This window comes from Felis catus, chromosome A2, assembly GCF_018350175.1.
Source record: "Felis catus isolate Fca126 chromosome A2, F.catus_Fca126_mat1.0, whole genome shotgun sequence".
Taxonomy (NCBI): Eukaryota; Metazoa; Chordata; class Mammalia; order Carnivora; family Felidae; genus Felis; species Felis catus.
The window spans coordinates 108,097,997-108,114,239 of record NC_058369.1 but is presented as its reverse complement, the minus strand read 5'-3'; the positions used below and the strand labels follow the sequence as shown (position 1 = coordinate 108,114,239).

The 16,243-nt window shown below is 36.7% G+C and overlaps 1 protein-coding gene across 1 annotated transcript in view; it reads left to right on the top strand.

Moving 5' to 3' along the window:
* The first annotated feature begins 396 nt into the window (after positions 1–396).
* DGKB (diacylglycerol kinase beta) overlaps positions 397–16,243 on the top strand; it is a 945,456-nt gene continuing 929,609 nt past the window's right edge. Inside the window, exon 1 of the mRNA XM_045052433.1 lies at positions 397–1,138. The gene's annotated coding sequence lies outside the window, so the exon portion shown is untranslated. The remainder of the gene's footprint in view (positions 1,139–16,243) is intronic.

Below are 16,243 nucleotides of genomic sequence, written 5' to 3'. Positions count from 1 at the left end.
AAAGGGGTACAATGAAGTCAAAAGTGCCTAGGTCAGATGGAAGTCAGGATCTGGCCTGCCTAGCAATCAGAATATATATCTAAGATAGGATCCCAGAATCTGCATTTTAAGAAGCATGAACAGGGAGTTTTTGAAACACTGCACTTGTGCAGTATTTTTTTTTTAAGTTTATTTATTTATTTTGAGGGCGTGGGGAGAGGCAAACAGATGGGGAGAGAGAATCGCAAGCAGGCTCCCTGTGGTCAATGCAGAGTACCGCCCAGAAACGATGAGATCATGACCCCAGCGAAAACCAAGAGGGAGCTTAACCGGCCGAGCCACCCAGGTGCCCCCGCAGTATACTTTGTATCACCTCTGGGTTCAGTCAGGGTTCAGTTAAGGATATGGAATCACTGCAGGCTTTATGGAGTTAGACCATACATAATTGTGGAAGAAATAAGGTCTGGAAAGAGGATTTGGAGGCCAGCTCCTCTGAGTTTGAGCGTAGATGGAAGGGTAGACACTGGCAAGGGAAGCCAGGAAGGTGGGATTGTCCAGCTGAGGGAATAGGACAAGGATGGTGAAAGGAGCGGAAAAAAAAAGTATCTCAGCTGGGCTGTTGCCTCTGCATTCGGCACGGTGGGGAGTTGAGGCGGGAGTTACTGTTTGCCACTAGTACGGGAGAGTGGGACATCTAGCAAAGGACGAGGCAAGCCCGAATGCACTGGCAGGCACCTCTGTGTCGTATTCCCACCACAGCTAAATGGATGACTTTCAGGGAGTAATGGCTTCTTCCTCACTCCCACCTGCCAAATCTCCAGCATATCTCTCCCTCTGCTGGCACTCTCCTGGGAAGCATGTGGGAGAAGGATTCTGGGAAATGTAGTTCCAGCTTAGCCCAGTGGGCTGCAAATCACGCAACGTCTACATTTGTAAATAAGTTTCACCTGAGCCAGGGTGGTGTTACTTCCGCTGACCCCAGGCTCTTCTCGCCTCCCCTCTCACTCCCGGCAGTGTGACCTGGCAGGGGTTGTCCGACTTCCCCAGTCTCATTCCAGTCTCGTTCCTGGCACAAAACAGAGATAGGAAGAGTACCTACCAGTGAAAGATAACTGAATGAGATAAGGTGGAGTGTTTTTACCACAGTGTCAGGCACAAGGTAAGTGCTAAATAAATGCTAGTTACTGCAGGCGGACCTGGTTTTACTGCCCTTTGCTTTAGTGCACTTTGCAGGTATTGCGTGTTTTACAAATTCAAGGTTTGTGGCAGCCCGCCTCTAGCAGGTCTCTCTGAACCTTTTTTTTTTTTTTTTCCAAAAGCATTTGTATCGCCGTGTCACAATTTGTTAATTCTCACAATCTTTTAAACTTTTTTCATTTTCAGTTTTTTTTTTTTTTTGAGTCATAATCCTATTGCACACTTAATGGACTACAGGATAGTATAAACACAACTTCTGTATGTACTGGGAAACTAAAAAAATTCATTTGACTCGTTTTGTTTAAAGTGATGGTCTGGAATTCGATTTGCAATATCTTGGAAGTATGCTTGTGTTATTATTAATTATACTATAAGTCACAGTTCAAGTGAGTGTAACAGAACTAAAAATTATCTCAAATCTGCATCAAATAACAGTGTTATCTGCGGTATTAAGAATTTAAGGGGCGCCTGGGTGGCTCAGTCCGTTGAACGTCCGACTTCAGCTCAGGTCATGGTCTTGCAGTTCGTGAGTGAGGCACTCGTCAGGCACTGTGCTAACAAACAGCTCAGATCCTGGAGCCTGCTTCAGATTCTGTATGTCTCTCTCTCTCCCCCTCCCCTGCTCATGCTCTGCCTCTCAAAATAAATAAATGTTAAAAAAATAAAATTAAAAAAAAAGGAATTTAATAACCCAGGGAGAAAATTCATACTACTTAAAATGAATGATCATTAGATGGTTGATTTTGTAACAGCAGGTTTTTTTTTTTTACTTAAAAAAATTAAAAATTTGAGTATAGTTGACATACAATGTTACATTGGTTTCAGGTGTACAACATAGTGATTCGACATTTCTATACATTATGCTATGCTCACAAGTATAGCTACCATCTGTCATCATGCAAGACTGTTACAATACCACTGACTATATTCCCTAGCTGTACCTTTGATTCTCATGATCTATGCATTCAATAACTGGAAGTCTATCTCCCAATCCCCTTCACCCAATTTGTCCTTTCCCCTTCCCCCTCCCCTCTGGCAATGGTCAGCTTGTTTCCTGTACTTGTTTGTAACAGCAACTTTGAAAGCCAATAGACATTGAAGGAATAATATCTTTAAAATGTGCTGAGAGAAAATAACTGTTAACCTAGCACTGTGTATTCACAAAACTATCACGAATAAAGGCAAGAAACATTTCACACATAAGAGGTCTTACCATGAAGAAATTATTTAATGGAAATTCTGAAATATGTATTTTAAGTGGAAAGAAATAATTCTATAAAGAAGAATTGAAATATAAAAAGGAGCTGTAACCAAAGATGTAAAATGGATCTAAATCTAAATATTAACTCTGTTAAAATAATATTAAAACATACTTTTCGTAACTGATTTCCTTCTCTTACACTTTCCCACTGAATAGGACTCAGAAGTGATTTTGTATTTGGTGTCTTTGCTGTAGCAAACAAAATTCACCTGCCTTATTTTAGTTGGTTCCTTCTTCTTACATTGGAAAATTTGGAAATTTAGAAATCTTAAATTGGGAAAAGTTTCCAAAATTAGCTTGTGAATTTGATGCTATGAGAAGCATTCTATATTGAATAAAAGTCAAAATAATAATGCTCAATCTAGCACAAATAAAGTGTCTAAATTAAGAAAAGATTATAAGTTTCAGTTTTTTTTAGCCATTAATTTTTTTTCAAGGGGTAGACTTTTAGAATTTGTGGAAATATGACTATAGCAGAGGCTACTAGGTTTCTTCTAGTGTATATTCTTCCCTTCTTTGGTAGAGAGAGTTCCTTATTTTTAATTGGTCCCATGGCCACTCAGAATAGAGACTACATTTTCTAGTCTCCCTGGTACCTAGCTGTAGCTCTGAGATTAAATTATGGCCAAGGAAATACATTACAAGGTAACGGGAGCAATTTCCAGGATGTACGGAAGGACCATACTCTGAACTGCCTGCCGCACCCACTGTTTTAAGGCTAGGCTATGGAGGTGGGGGTGAGTCATTTTGCACCTAGAGGAAGGAACCCCCCCTCCCCCTGCCCTGCCTGGGGATGGCAGAGCAACAGAGGGAAAGAGTCTCAGTGTCTGACACTGCAGAGCACCTTATCAGCCTGGACTTTTATACTTGTTTAAGCCACTGTCATTTTGTATCTCCTACTAAATTTTGCACACTGTAGATTTCTGTATACTGTATACGTTCCATACTAATGTATAGGTAATGTCAAGTAATAGCAAGAAGAATAGAGAATGGTCTTTTTTGGCTTTAATTTTAATGAAACTGTAATGGAGTCTCTGAACCAAGACAACTAACATATTAATAACTTTGTTTTAATGAAGAAAATTTTGTCACAGTAGCTGTTTCCTTTGTCTAGACAAAATTACTTTGTAGAATGTATAAAGTTAAGCTTCTCAAAATATTCGGAAACGATTTAGTTACATAGTATTTAAGCATAGCTTTCATGCAACTCTGAATATCTCTGTCACATCTTTCTTTAGTAATTGATTTGGGATTACAATATTTGAGCCACATATGCTGTTTCATGTTTCATATATAAATTGTTGACATTTTTCTCTTAAAGAAAGTGATGATTCAGATAGATTTATAATAAGAAAATACTGAACATTGAGATTTAAAGAATCAGTCACCCAAAGCCTGAAAATACCTATTTTTATTTGTTTAACTCGACAAGAAATGCTTATATTTTAAAAATTATATATCAGAATTAACAATGTGTTTGTATTAACTCTTTATATTACACTTTTGTTATGTTTTTTTCTTAAGTTTTTATTTCAGTTGAAGTGTAGTTAACATGCAGTGTTATATTAGTTTCAGTTGTACAATGTAGGGATTCACCAATTCTGTACAATGCCCAGTGCTCATCACAAATATACTCCTTAATCCCCTTAATCCCCATCACCTTTTTCACCCATCCTGCCACCCATCTCCCCTCTGGTAACCATCAATTTGTTTTCTATAGTTCAGAGTCTGTTTCTTGGTTTTTCTCTCCCCCCTCTCTTTTTCTTTTTCGCCTTTGCCCATTTGTTTTGTTTCTTTAAAACTACATATGAGTGAAATCATATGGTATTTGTCTTTCTCTGACTGACTTATTTCACTTAGCATTATATTCTCTAGCGTATTTATATATGCTTCTTCTTTATTCATTTTTTGATAGATTCTTGGGCTGCTTCCATACTTTGGCTATTGTAAATAATGCAATAATGCTGCTATAAACATGGGTTGTATGTATCTCTTTGAATTAATGTCTATATATATATATTAGGTAAATACCCACTAATGCAATTACTGGATCATAGGGTAGTTCTCTATGTAATTTTTTGAGTAGCCTCCAAGCTGGCTGAACCAGTTTGCCTTCCCACCATCAGTGCAGGAGGGTTTCTTTTTCTCCACATCCTCACCAACAGTTGTTTCCTGTGTTTTTGATTTTAGGCATTCTGACAGGTGTGAGGTGATATATCATTGTATTTTTGATTTGCATTTCCCTGATAATGAGTGATGTGGAGCATCTTTTCATGTGTCTGTTGGACATGTGTGTGTCTTCTTTGGAGAAATGTGTGTTCATGTCTTCTGCCCATTTTTTCATTGGGTTATTTGTTTTACGGTGTTGAGTTGAATCAGTTCTTTATATATTTTGACTCTAACCTTTTACAGGATATGCCATTTGCAAATATCTTCTTCCATTCTGTTGAGTGCCTGTTAGTTTTGTTGATTGTTTCCTTTGCTGTGCAGAAGCTTTTTATTTTGATGTAGTCCCAATAGTTTACTTTGGTTTTGTTTCTCTTGCCTCAGGAGACTTACCTAGAACAATGTTGTTACAACTGGTATCAGAGACATTATTGGCTGTGCTTTCTTCTAGGATTTTTATGTTTCAGGTCTTATGTTTAGGTCTTTAATACATTTTGAATTTATTTTGATGTATGGTGTAAGAGAGTGGTCTGGTTTCATGCTTTTGGATGTAGGTATCCGGTTTTCCCAATACTATTTACTGTGGAGATTGCCTTTTTCCCCTTAGATATTCTTTCCTGCTTTGTTGAAGATTAACTGACCATGTAATTGTGGGTTTCTTTTTGGGTTTTCTATTCTGTTCTATTGGTCTGTGTCTACTTTTGTACCAGTATCATACTGTTTTGATCACTACAGCTTTGTAATATAACTTGAATTCTGGAATTGTGATTCCAGGTTTGCTTTTGTTTTTTTTCAAAATTGCTTTGGCTATTTGGGGTCTTCTGTGGTTCCATGAAAATTTTACAATTATTTGTTCTACCACTGTGAAAAATGCTTGTAGTATTTTGATAGGGATTGCTTTAAATATAGAGATTGCTTTGGATAATGTAGACATTTGAACAATATTCTTTCAATTCATGAGTCTTTCCATTTGTTTCTGTCATCTTCAATTTTTTTCGTCAGTGTTTTATAGTTTTCAGAGTAAAAGTCTTTCACCTATTTGATTAAGTTTATTCCTAGGCATTTTATTATAATTGGTGCAATGTAATTAGGATTGTTTTCTTAATTTCTCTTTCTACTCCTTCATTATTAGTATATAGCAATGGAACAGATTTCTGTACATTGATTTTGTATCCTGAGACTTTACTGAATACATTTATCAATTATGGTAACTTTTTGGTGGAGTCTTTAGGGTTTTCTATATATATCATTATGTCATTTGCATGTAGTGAACTTACTTCTTCCTTACCAATTTGGATGCCCTTTATTTCTTTTTGTTGTCTGATTGCTGTGCCTAGGACTTTCAGTACTATGTCGAATAAAGATGGTGAGAGTAGACATACTTTTCTTGTTCTTGACCTTAGAGGAAAAATTCTCAGTTTTCCTCATTGAGTATGATATTCACTGTGGAATTTTCAAAAAGGCCTTTATTATGTCGAGGTATGTTGCCTCTAAACCTAGTTTGTTGAGCTTTTTTATCATGAATTGATGTATACTTTGTCAAATGCTTTACTTGCATCTCTTGAATTGATCATACAGTTATTACCATTTCTCTTATTGATGTGATATAATTTGCATTTGATGTAATTTGCAAATATTGAACCACCCTTGCATCCTGTGGCTAAATCCCACTTGACATAGTGAATGATTTTTTTTGTATATTGTTACTTTGGTGTGGTAGTATTTTGTTGAGAATTTTTGCATCTGTTTTGTTGAGGATTGTTGTATCTATGTTCATCAGAGATAATGGCCTATAGTTCTCTTTTTGGTGGGGTCTTTATCTGGTTTTGTTATCAGGGTAATGCTGTCCTCATAGAATGAATTGGGAAGCTTTCTTCTATTTTTTTGGAAATAGTTTGAGAAGAATAGGTATTAATTCTACTTTATATGTTTGGTTGAATTCCCCTATGAAATCGTCTGGTCCTGGGCTTTTGTTTGTTGGGGGTTTTTTGATTAATGATTCAATTTCCATGCTAGTAATTAGTCTGTTCAAATTTTCTGTTTCTTCCTACTTCAGTTTTGATAGGTAACATATTTCTAGGAATTTATCTCTTTCTTCTAGGTTGTCCAATATGTTGGCATATCATTTGTCATAATATTTTCTTATAAATGTTTGTACTTCTCTGGTGTTGGTTGGTTATTTCTCCTCTCTCATTTGTGATTTTGTTTATTTGAGTCCTTTCCCTTTTTTTGTTTGGTGACTCTAGGTAGAGGTTTATAATTTTGATAACATTTTCAGGATACCTCCTGGTTTCTTTGATCTGTTCTCTTGGTTTTTTAGTTTCTATACCATTTGTTTCTGCTCTACTTTTTGTTATTTCTTCCTTCTGCTGTGTTGGGTTTTGTTTGTTGTTCTTTTTTAGCTCCTTTATGTGTGAGGTTATGTTGTTTACTTGAGATTTGTCTTGCTTCTTGAGGTAGTTCTGTATTGATATAAATTTTCCTCTTAGAAATGCATCTCACAGATTTTGGATCATTGTGTTTCCATATTCAGTTTCCATGTAATTTTTTAATTTTTTCATTGATTTATTGGTTGACCCATTTATTTTTAGTAGCATGTATTCAACATGGGTTTGTGGTCTTTTCAGATTTTTTCTTTTGGTTGATTTCTAATTTTATAGCATTGTAGTCAGAAAAGATGCTTGCTATGTCTTTGAACTTTTTTAATTTGTTGAGGTTTGTCTTGTGGCCTAATATCTGATTATTCTAGGGAACATTCCATGTACACTTGAAAAGAAAGTGTATTCTGCTGTTTTAGAATGAAATATTCTGAATATATCTGGTCCACTATGTTGTTCAAAGCCACTGTTTCTTTGTTGATTTTCTGTTTGGATGATCTGTCCATTGATGTCAGTGAGGTGTTAAAATCCCCTACCATTATGATATTACTATTGATTATTTCCTTTATGTTTATTTTTAACTGTTTTATGCATGTGGGTGCTTCCATACTGGGTGCATAACTATTTATGATTGTTATATCTTGTTGTTGGATTGCCCTCTTCATTTTTATATTGGATCCTTTTTTGTCTCTTGTTACAGTCTTTGTTTTAAAGTCTAGTCTGTCCAATAAATGTATTGGCACTCCAGCTTTCTTTTGGTACCCATTTACATGATAAATATTTCTCCATTCCCTCACTTTTAATCTCCTGGTGTCTTTAGGTCTGAAATGAGACTTTTATAGCAGTGTATAGATGAGTCTTGTTTTTTTATCCACTCTGTCACCCCATGTCTTTTGATTGGAGCAGTTAGTCCATTTACATTCAAAGTAACTAGGGGCGCCTGGGTGGCTCAGTCGGTTGAGCATCAGACTTCGGCTCAGGTCATGATCTCACAGTTCGTGAGTTCGAGCCCTGCGTGGGGCTCTGTGCTGACAGCTCAGAGTCTGGAGTCTGCTTCTGATTCTGTGTCTCCCTCTCTCTCTCTTCCCCTGCCCTGCTCATGCTCTGTCTCTCTCTGTCTTAAAAATAAATAAAACATCAAAGTAACTATTGATAGGTATTTATTGCCATTTTATTACTTGTTTTGTGGTTGTTTCTATAGTTTTTCTCGGATGCTTTCTTCTCTCGCTCTCTTTCATGGTTTCCTGGTTTTGTTTAGTGATATACTTGAATTCTTTTCTCTTTATTCTTAATATTACTGGCTTTGATTGATGGATACCATTTGGTTTGTACATAACATCTTCTGCATACAGAAGTCTCTATTAAGTTGATGGTTGCTTAAGTTTGAACTTATTCTTTACTTATCTCCCCCCATACACATTTTGGGTATTTGGTGCCATATTTTACATCCTTTTATTTTGTGAATTCCTTGACTGATTTTTACAGATGTACTTGTTTTTCATACTCTCATTATTGTCTTTCCTTTCCACTCAAAGAGTCCCCTTTAATATTTCTTAGAGGGCTTGTTTAATGGTCATGGACTCCTTTAGTTTTTGTTTGTCTGAGAAACTTATCTCTCCTTCTCTTCTGAATGATAGCCTTGCTGGATAGATTTTTCTTGGTTGCAGATTTTTCTCCTTTAGTACTTCAAAGGTATCATACTACTCCCTTCTGGCCTGCAAAATTTCTGCTGAAAAAATCACTGATAGTCTTATGGGGTTTCCCTTCTGTCTAGCTATCTTCTTTCTTCTTGCTGTTTTTAAAGATTCTTTATCACTATTTTTTGCCATTTTAATACTATGTATCTTGGTGTGGATCTCCTTGGGTTGAATTTTTGGGGGGATCTCTGTGCCTCCTGGATCTGGATATAAATTTCCTTCTCCAGATTAGGGAAGTTTTTAGCTATTATTTCTTCAAATAACATTTCTGCTCCCTTTCTTCTTCTTCATCTGGCGTCCCAATAATACAAATGTTATTATGCTTGATGGAATCACTGAGTTCGCTAAGACTATTTTCTTTCATTTGCCCAGCTTCGTCAGTTTCCATTACTCTGTCTTCCAGGTCATTAATTCATTCATCTGCTCATCTAGCCTGCTTTTAGCCTGCTTCCCATCATGTGTATTCTTAATTTTATTTATTATGTTCTTCATCTCTGATTGGCTCTTTTTTTTTTTAATCTTTTTATTAAGGATTTCACGGATGCCCTTCACTCTCTTCTCAGTCCCAGTAATATCTTTATGATCATTACTCTAAATTTTCTATTAGGCATATTACTTATATCCCTTTTGCTTAGGTCCCTTGCTGTAGTTTGGTTTTGTTCTTTTCTTTGGGATATATATGTCTGTTTTCTCATTTTTTCTAACTCTCTCTGTCTACTTTCTACATGTTAGAAAAGTTCATTATGTCTCCTTCTATTAAAGGTAATGGCCTTATGAAGAAGAGATCCTGAAATTCCCTGCAGTGCAGTGTCCCTATTCCCCAGGACTTGGTGCTTCAGGGAGTATCTCCTATATGTGGCCTTGTGTTCTTGCCTGTTTTCCCTTCAGTTCAGTTGTCCACAGTGGCTCTCTTTGCCTGTTGTTGGAAGTGTTTGGTCCCCCGCAGATTTAGGGTGCATTTTAAGTAGGTACACTCTGGTCTTCTTGTTAATTGAGAGCTGAAACTGCTGCTATCAGAACTGGCCAGCCTAAGCAGATATGCAAAGGGTGCTTCGATGGATCCTATGTTTTTAACAAGGTACTTCTCAGGCTTTTGCAGAACTCACCATTGCTGTGGCAGCTGCCAAGACATAGGCCCTGTAAAGGCACTGGTTGGTTGCGAGATACAGTGGTGGTAAGGTTTGTGTTGGTCTGCGGGAGGGGCTCTGCAGCACTGGTACTGATGCAGTCATGACTGGGGAGGGTTGATCTGCTCAGACGGTGGAGGGGGGTGGTTGTGCAGACAAAGTAGGTAGTGAGCCTGGGTGCAATGCTGGTTCCCACAGGTGGTTCTGTGTTTATGTTGAGAGGCAGGGAAGGAAATGGTGCTGGCCAGTTCCTTTGTTCCTGGAGGTCTCTCCATGATCCTTGTGTGTACAAGCCATGCTCTGTGATGAGTAAATTACTCTCCCTCCTGTCCCACCGGGTTTTTCAAACTGCTGATGTTATGAGGTTATCTCCTCAGGCTGCTTGTAGTGCTGCCTCCTTAAGGGCAGAGACTCAGCTTCCTAATGCCCTTAGGGCTCTCCCAGAGCCAAACACTCCCATTTTAAGAATTTCAGACTTTAAGTCCTGCTGTTTATAGGAATTCCCCACATTCAACCCCTTCTGCTTTCAAAACCAATGTTATGGGGGTTTGACTTTCCTGTGTGGGGTCACCACTGTGACTGTCTATTTGTAGCCTTTCACTGCAGTCCTGGCTCCCTCCTACAATGGCTACAATCCCTTTATGTCTCAAATCACTACTCCATGTTTCTTAACTTAGTCAATATGGTCTCTTCTCTGCTTTTGTTTGTGGAGTTCATTCTGCCAGTTTTTGGGTCTTTTTCTGAGATATTGAAGCTGATCCCAGTGTTATCTAGTTGTATCCATGGGAGGAGACCAGCTTAGAGACCTCCTTCCCCACCATCTTCCCAGTGGCCTATTTGTTAGTTATGTCCTGAGTGAAGGATTAGATTTGTGCTTTATGTTAGTTTTCAGTATTTCATATATAATAAGTCAACTCTACATGAAAAATATAAAAATTTTAATATGTTGATTTTCATAAAAATGTGGGTGTACAGATATTTTAACAAAAATACTTTATGCTTCTTTTCTAACATAAATTTTCCTCTGAAATCATGTAATGAGTAGTACTTTAGACCATATTGTGAGATGAAATGTAAATTTTATAATTTGTTCTACTTTGGAAGAAAGTGGATATAAGCCATAACATTTGCCATATAGTGTAATCATGAAATAATCATTAAATTTCTCTGTTACAGAATATCCTAAACCAACAGAGGATAATAATCAGAGCATATTCTTTTGTGAGAATAATATCGTGAAGTACATGGAGAAACATGAACAGTAAGAATAGTTTAATCTGGGGGTGTCTGGGCGGCTCAGTCGGTTAAGGATCCGACTTTGGCTCAGGTCATAATCTCGCATTCTGTGAGTCTGAGCTGTCTCAGTGCTGACAGCTCAGAGCCTGGAGCCTATTTCAGATTCTGTGTCTCCCTCTCTCTGTGCCTCTCTAGCTTGCATGCATGCACACGCTCTCTCTCTCTCTCTCAAATATAAATAAACAGTAAAAAAAGTATTTAAAAAAAGAATAGTTTAATCTAAAGTATGGTAAAAATAACATGTAATGTAGTTTTCCTTTTAAACACCACAGTTTATTGGTTTAAGAATATGGAAAATACAAGAAAGGCAATTACTCAAAATATCACTATTTAGAGATACTATCACTAATATTTTGATATATTTCTATTCTCTTATTTATTCTGAACATATAAGCTTAGATATGTCTAATATATCTACCATATAATTATAGTAGTAAACTTACATTGTATTCATACTTTGATAGACTGAGCACTTTCATATATTTTAAATAGAGTTTTTAATTTCATATATTTTATTTCATAGGATTTTTGCAAGCATTATTTTGGAGGCATTTAGGAAACAATTATATTTCAAATGCTATTAATATGAAGCAAATTGAAGATCTCAGTTAAAACAGTATTTATCTTACCTCATCTTTTTTCAAAAGTATACGGCAATAGTCATGTGATATTTTGACCCTGTTGATAAAAATAGTTATGCCATGTGTCGCATTCTCCTGAAAATAATATATAAAACTGACTCCAAACACCAGTGACTTTATACAGAACATCTTGACACTTAAATTGTGATGATATCCAAAACTTTTTAGCCTGCTTTAAAGAAGCAGGTGCAGACAGGAATGTAAACATTCCATTACAACTGAGGCATTGATGCTAGTGTAGGTAAGTACTTATTACTCCTTACTAAAAATATGCATTACCACTCCCCATGCACATATATACCAATTAGAACATTAGGGATTTGTAAGAATTAGGTACTTTTGTTTTTTGGTTTTTTTTGTTTGCATTTTCTTATGCTTTTGTGGGTAACAGGTAAATAATCTTTTAAGGTATTTAATTAATTTTTAAAATCTTTAGTTGTTATTCTGTGAAATAGATTAGGAGGAAGCATTGTACTCTAATGTCATTTAACTAATTAAAATATAATTGTTTTTTATAAATTAAGAATTAGTGTAGACCACTGTTGAAAAAGTCAAATAGGGGCATTGGGTGGCTCAGTGCATTGAACGTCTGACTCTTGATTTTAGCTCAGGTCATGATCTCATAATCATGAGATCAAGCCCTGTGTTGGGCTCCATGCTAAGCGTGAAGCCTGCTTAGAATTCTCCCTTTACCCCTCTATTTCACTTGCACTTTCTCCCCCTCCCCTCAAAAAATGAAGTCACATAGATGCAAATCCCTTTGGATTATCTTACAAAATACTTGACTACATATTTGTGACATAGTCATCTACCTAATAACACCAATTTTAGCCCAAGTTTCCAGACTTTAAGAAAGCAGTATACATTTGCCTTTCTTCATCTGACAACAGTTTATGCTTATGAAAGAGAATTATTCCTTTTAACTCTGATATTGATTTAACAATATTTTTTTATACAGGCCAAGCAATATAAACATGATTGTTCAATAGGTCAGTGATATAGCAAATACATATTTTATCATTATTTATACCATAAACTTTCCTATTGTAATATATAATTTATAGTGACACTACTTGTCAATTTTTTAAATATAGAATGTTCTTGCTTTTTAATTCCTACATAATCTACCCTATTTAAGCATTTACAAAGTGAATAGTACTGGGATAGTGTTCTCCAGGATGATTAGACATTCTGAAAATCTTCTTATCGCTCCTTCCATTCTAAGAAACCATGAAATTTTAATGAGCAAGCTGTTCTATACCATCAGAAACTATCACTGTGTATGTTTTACACATTTTTAAGTTAAAGAAAAATTCATGCCAATTCCCTTTTTAAGCTTTGCTTCACTAAATAGAATTGTATTTTTAAGTTACTTTAATTATACATATGGCACCAAAGACCAAATACTTATATAGTATAAATATTTACTCATTGACCAGAATGATTTTTACTGTTAAAGTACCTCTCAGTCGATTATAGACTACACATTCAATTAGTCATACCTTGACATCCAGTGGGTTGTGCTAGGTGTCTTGTAAGGGGGAGGAATGGGGAAGAGACAGGTACAGAACATAGCCATATTGATGGCACTGACAAACCCCACCTGCTGCTGCCACAGGCTTCTACCTCAGCTTGTCACATGTGAGCGTAGGGCAATAGCAGCAAGTTGTTCCAGCAGTTTGCAGAACATGAGGTTAAGGTATTCTGGGGAATGGCTGTCTCTGATTAGGAGTTGGCCCTAGAGAAATCTGTCAACAAGAAGGTAGTGTGATTTCCATTCCTCAGTCTGAATGAAGTTCAATATTAGGAGGATTCCATATCCTTAGAGAAAACTGTCAGAAAAAAATATAGGCATCTAATACTAATTGGGATTCCTACACGGGTAATTTAGGTAATTTTACTAGAAGTGGATGTAGGAGCCTAATCAATGATCACAGGCAGTACAATTTACATTGGGAGCATTGAGGTTTAAATCCTGGCTCCTTAGTTTCAGATCACGGGCTGTGATTTAAACTCTTTTTAGCCTTTCATAAAATAAAATAATAGTAGCTATTTCATAAAGTTGTTGTGAGAATTAAATGAGATAATTACTATAAAGTAAGTTTTTTAGTTTAGTATCGGGAATGTTCCCAGCATTCAAGAAAATATTGAATATTTGCACTAATTATTGTGGCAAGATAATCACTTTTTTCTTTTTCTCTGTAATTCCCCTCTCCCTCTACTCCATCGAGGGAGCCAAGATCTTTATGATTTCACAGCCTCAGGGAAAGTTGCATTGCTGGGCCAAGAGTAAAAGCAGTTTGGAAGACACATTATTTCTTGCCATTTGATGTCCTAAAAGCCTTGCGATAGAGTAATTAGGAAAAATGCTGATGAGTGTAAGTAGAGAACAGAAGGAAAATTTGAAAGATCAAGAGAAAAGAGAGAGAGATTTCCTCTTAGTAATAGGTGAGAAGTCACCAAAGGTAAAGGTTATAAGGAGAGACTAGGGATGCTAACCATCAGAATTCCTACTCTGAGGCAGCATTCTTACTCCAAGCAAGCCATGAAAACAGTTTCTAGATCTTAAAAACCTCTTACACATATACAGTAAATTTTTGGCTGTGACTACTATGGCTCAAATGTTAGTGGGTCTGGCTTCCTTTTCCAGGCCATATTTCACTGAGAACTGGAAAGAGAATGGGGCCCTAGTTATGACTAAATGAGAATTTCCCACCAACCATGGGTGAAAGCTTAGAATCCATTTTCATTTATTTTTTTTAAAAAAGATTAAAAACAGCTATTTCCTATATACTTGAGTTTGTGGATTGTGATTCACATGTTCTCCGTTATAATCATTAGCGCCCCTGTGTGAGTAAGGACTCAGAGATTCAGAATATTATAAGGATTCTGAACCTTTATACTAAACTCCACTATCTAGAGCGGAGCTAAGTGAATCCTTCATGGGTCAGGTAATATCTGACTATGGGGATTAGTATAAGGCAAAGAACACAGCAAAGACACCGACCAACTTTATGGGAAGAGGAGAAATGCTGCCTGATGTGATTTTTCTTAAGAGCTTTTAACATGTCCTTTAAGGAGCTCTGTTACTTTACAGAGTGAGAGTCCTTTCATAGTTCTAAGACTTTAAAAAAACAAAAAACAAAAACAAAATGTAAAAATTACTTGGCACCAATATCAGTTTAATTTTCAAGGATGATTTTGTACTGTAGTTATCAATATTGAAATTAACCCAAATAATGTAACTACCATTTTTACTTGGAAATACATATGAGATGTTCTAACCTCCATAAAAGTCACATTTTTTGAATTTTCATTATCATTAGAATGGCTTTGAATGGCATTTGGGAACACAAAACAAAACTAGATCTTGAATAACTCATAGTTTTATTATATTACTGGATTACTCAGAAGTTGGGGACGTCTCCAAGGAGATAAACACAAAAAGACACAAAAAAGGAGATGGGAAGTAGAACTAGAGCCTGCCTTTAACACCCAAAGAGTGGGTTCCCCTAAGGTTAAATGCCATCAGTGCTGTAGTCCTGAGACTGGACCATGAGCTATTTGCAAGACTGAAATCCGTAGGGCTCTTTTTTTTATTTTTTTTAATTTTTTTTAAATCGTTTATTTTTGAGAAATAGAGACAGAGCATGAGCTTCGGAAGGGCAGAAAGAAGGGGAGACACAGAATCTGAAGCAGGCTTCAGGCTCCACGCTGTCAGCACAGAGCCCAATGTGGGGCTTGAGCCCACAAACTGCGAGATCATGACCCAAGCCAAAGTCGGACACCCAACTGACTGAGCCACCCAGGCACCCCAAAATCCTTAGGCTCTTTAATTAAGGCCAGGACTCTGGAAGGCAGATAAATTGGTGTCATTTGGTAGCTCCCTTGATTCCCAGGAGCAGGAAATACGCATCTACTCCAGAAGATCACTAACAACGTTCACCTAGCTATAGGCCTATCATCAAAGAGCATCCAACACACAAGGACACCAATGACCATGAATGAGAGTTAGCAGGACAAAGGTATTAGTTTAGGAGCTCCAAGAACTTCAGCTACTAGAATTGTAGGAGAGGCAAAACTTAACCTTTTCCTTCTTGGGGTTTTCATCTCGGCCTGAGAATTTAGTTGACATAAGACAGATTAACGGAAAAGTATACAAATAAAAGTTTTACATAACATAAGGAAAGGAAGACCCAGAGAATTGACACAAAACCTAAAACCTTTTTATAGTATAGACAGTCCTTGATATATGATAGTTTGGGCTATGATTCTTCAACTTTACAGTGGTGTGAAAGTGATAGGCATTCAGTACAAACTATATTTTGAATTTTGAATTTTGTTCTTTTCCCGGGCTAGCAATAAGCTGTATAGTACTCTCTTGTGATGCTGAGCAGTGGCAGACACAGCCCCAGTCAACCTTGTGATCACAGGGGTAAACACCTGATGAACTTAGAACAATTTTGAGCCCATACAACCATTCTGCTTTTCACTTTCAGTG